This window comes from Diceros bicornis, chromosome 9, assembly GCF_020826845.1.
Source record: "Diceros bicornis minor isolate mBicDic1 chromosome 9, mDicBic1.mat.cur, whole genome shotgun sequence".
Lineage (NCBI taxonomy): Eukaryota > Metazoa > Chordata > Mammalia > Perissodactyla > Rhinocerotidae > Diceros > Diceros bicornis.
In genome coordinates, this window is record NC_080748.1 from 61237913 (window position 1) to 61242292 (window position 4380).

General features: G+C 36.1%; 1 pseudogene; it reads left to right on the forward strand.

Annotated features, from left to right (window-relative positions):
- The first annotated feature begins 2442 nt into the window (after window positions 1–2442).
- On the forward strand, window positions 2443–3249 carry LOC131410007 (large ribosomal subunit protein eL8-like; annotated as a pseudogene).
- Window positions 3250–4380: the final 1131 nt, after the last annotated feature.

Sequence of the window (4380 nt, forward strand, 5' to 3'; positions counted from 1 at the left end):
TTTCAGATTTAGTTTCAGTAAACTTAAATGTTTGAGGAAGGTCACTGTTAACTGTCATGATCACATCTCCTAGTATTCTTACTTCATTACTATTCTGCATTCATAATGCCATTACGTTGCAGTGAAAGACCTCAGAACAATCCTGCATTTTCTTTTGTTTATGGTCCTATTTTTAGGAGGAGGTGGGAGATTCTTAGATATTTCCATTATTTCTTAAATAACCCGGTATTTTATTAAAAAACATGTAACACCCAGGAACGATTTGTTTTGGATCATTCAGTCCTTCAGAGTATTTACTTCCTGATACCAGAATTAGACATCATATTATATTTGTCATTAACAAATATCCTTCTAAATTCAGGAAGTCTACACATTGATGTCTCCATTGAGAGAAAGGAAAATATATGTATCTTTAAAATGTTTACGCTTAAAAGAATGTGATTTTGTACATGGATATTTATTTTCTTTCCCGTTTCCATAGAATAAAGGTTGACAAATGTCAAGTTTATTAAATAACATAAAAGTTGTAAATAGATAAAGTCATTATTTAACCATAGTAATTACTCATTTTAATTACTCAAAAATAATTAAAAATATAAGTTAAATGCCTAATAAGTTTGTTCTACATATTTCCACAGAAAGATGTGCTTCATTCCATTAAGAAGTTAATGTCACAGTAAAGGAAAGATGCATAATTGAATTTATTGGCAATTTTGTGAATAATGAAATGCATATTAGATTACCTCCAAATGTGTTCACATCCTTTTCCAATAATTTACCTTTTGAAAGGGAAAAAATATGTACCTTTTGTTCATTTTACTTTTCATACATTTGACTCCTAAAACTAATTTTGCAATGTTTTGCTATATCCAAATCTGTGGCATAACAAAAAAATTGCAAAAAGGATGTCACTCTAGATTATATACTATGATAGGAAGAATTTTCCTAGCACATTATGTGTTTTGAGCTGTGGACATTCATTATAGTATAACAACACCCTGAAGAAATTTTAGTGTGTGCTCTCCTCAGTAGTTTGATCAATATACGTCTCCATTTTCAGCTCAGCATGGAGGCAGAAATAAAACCACAGCTACATAACATGTTTGTCATTTCTGGATTTAGCTCAAATGCTTGAGGTTGTTTTTATATTTTAATACTCTTGCCAAATTACTCTTCCTTTCAGCATTTTTAGAAAGTCAAAATATCTCTCATCCAGTTTGTTCAGGATGAACTTGAACTTTTTAATAAAATAGCTAATGTAATTAAAGATCAAGTCACATTATGAGTTTTCCATATATAATAAACAATGAGGAACATAAGTCAGTTCTCAAAAATTATCCATTAGGCTTGTGTCATTAATGTTCTTGTGAATGTCATTGCAAATCTATACTGTGATACCAGAGCATTGTTCAAGATAGTGTAACTTAAAATTCTATTTCTATATTATATAACAGTTATCATCAGTAGTTATCCTCTTTCACTCTAAGAAGATATTCTCTTTTCACTCAGGTAACTAATAAAAGGACATATAAATTATGTATGAATCGTGGATATACACATTTTGGGTTGAAATCGACACTGTGTGAAATGTTGACTATTACACAGAGGAGAAAATTCAAATACATCACAAAGTTTTCCTTGTTGAAAACTTGCAGGCATATGTATAAAATATGCAGGCATTAACAAAAGATGATAATTTACTTTAATAAAATGTTGCATAGAGTTGGATATTTCATATTACTGAGCATATGTAAATATGAACAATCTACCTTCAAGTTATAATAAGGATGTAACATAAAAAAATTATGAATGACTGGTTAGGGGCCGACCTGGTGATGCAAGCGGTTAAGTGCGCACGCTCCACTGCAGCGGCCTGGGGTTCTCCGATTCAGAGCCCAGGCACGCACCGATGCACCACTTGTCAAGCCATGCTGTGGTGGCGTCCCATATAAAGTGGAGGAAGATGGGCATGGATGTTAGCCCAGGGCCAGTCTTCCTCACACACACACACACACACAAAAAAAATTATGAATGACTGGTTCAATGTAATAGCAAGTATCTGGGCCATAAATAAATCTGAGTAGTATTTAAATCGAAAATCAAAATGTCATTATTTATTAAAAATACACATAGTGTGCATGTAAAGAGAGAGAAAGGAGATGGCACTGTTGAATCAGACAACTAATTTATAATTTATTACCTTTGGAAAATTTAATTTATAGAGTTTGAAAAGAAACAAATATATAGAATGTTTTACATATATGAAACTCAGAGCACTAGAAAACATAAGATCAATAAAACCAAAATGAAGCAAAATATTGATATTATACAAACAGGAAATTAAAAAATTCAGAATTATTTTTCAAATCTCCAAATAAACAATCTATGTGTTAGAATATATATAAATATATATATATAAAATTTCCCCTCTAGCCACCCGAGATGCCAAAAGAAAAGAAGACCAAGAGGAAGAAGGTAGCCCTGCCTGGTGCCTGCTGTCATGAAGAGGCAGGAGGCCAAGAAGGTAGTAAATCCCTTTCAGAAAAGTCCCCCAAATTTTGGCATTGGACGGGACATCAAGCCCCAGCGGGCTCTCACCTGCTTTGTCAAATGGCCCCACTCCATCTGGCTGCAGCAGCACAGGGCTCTCCTCTGTAAGCAGCTGAAAGTGCCTCTGGCGATGATTAGCCAGTTCACCCAGGCCTTGGACAGCCAAATAGCTACCCAACTGCTTAAGCTGGCCCATAAATACCAACCAGAAATAAAGCAAGAGAAGAAGCAGAGATTGTTGGCCCGGACTAAGAAGAAAGCTGCTGGCAAAGGGGATGTCGCCAATAAGAGGCCCCCTGGCCTTTGGGCAGGGGTTAACACTGCCACTACCTTGCTGGAGAACAAGAATGCTTAGCTGTTGGTGACTGCACATGACATGGATCCCATGGAGCTGGTTATCTTCCTCCCTGCCCTGTGTCATAAGATGAGGGTTCCCTACTGATTGCATTATCAAGGGGAAGGCCAGGCTAGGACATCTAGTCCACAGGTTGACCTGAACCACTGTCACCTTCACACAGGCCAACTTGGATGACCAAGGAGCTCTGGCTAAGCTGGTAAAAGCTATCAGGATCAGTTAAGTGACAGGTATGAGGAGATCTGCCATCACTGGGGAGGCAACGTCTAGGTCCAAAATCTGTGGCTCACATTGCCAAGCTGGAAAAGACAAATGTTAAAGAACTTGCCACCAAACTGAGTTAAATGTACACTGTTGAGATTTCTGTACCTAAAAATAATAAAAATTCTCCTTCAAAAAATATATATAATTTCACCAAATGCTTGTTAAAAATAGCAAGGAAGACTATTCAAGACTATTGCAGTAGGAGCAAGAGATAGAACTCACCTCTTAATACAGCAAAGGCAGTTGGAATTTATAGCCAAAGGGCAAACTAAGGTGGTCAATGGATGGAAATTAGTAAGAGGAACTTGATTACATATTAAGCGTAGGGGGATTCTTATAATAGTAACACTCACAAATCATTTTGAAAAATGTCCCTTTGTACTTTACTTTATTTACTGATTTACAGAGTAAATCAGATGCTAACCAAGAAAATCTTAAGATTCTTGCAAGTTCTTTTGCCTAGTTAATAGGATCCAAAAGGCACTGTATTCAATTTTGTCCAGCCACAACAGCTTTGAAGGTTGAAAAAAATATTACAGAGTAAAATAAAAAGGAAGAGGAAAAAAGGAAAGAAGGAAGGAAGGAAGGAAAGAAGGAAGGAAGGAAGAAAGAAAGAAAGAAAGAAAGAAGATAGATGGTGGAAGGAAGAAGAAAATTGTGAGGAGGGAAAGAAAGAATGGAAAGGAAAAACGAAGTCAAAGAATACTGATAATACTACCCATAAAAGAGAGAAACAGTTTTTTTGTGGTTTCAGTTTGTTTTACTTATCAATCTGTGTGTAATAAAGCACCCTCAACCTTAAAGTCTTAAAAGAACAGTGCTGCTATCATTTTCCACGATTCTGTGAGTTGACTGGTCACAGCTGGTTTGGCTGAGGTTACTCGTGTGGTTGCATAAGCTGGGAACTCAACTGGGGTTGGGAAATCCAAGATTGTTTCTAACTCTTCAGAATCTCTCTCCATTAAGGTCCTCCAATCACTCAGAGACAGAAAGTGGAAGCTGCCAATTCTCTGAAGATGTGGACTTGGAAGTTGCAGAATATTGGATATCACCACTGTCACAATCTATTGATCAAGGCAATCCACAAGGCCAGTCCAAATTCACAGGAAGAATAAATAGACTCTGAGACCAAACAAGAAGTCATCCGCTTCCAAAGCTGAACCATTTACTAAAAGTAAAATGGTTCAACAAGGACAGAAAATCTACAATAG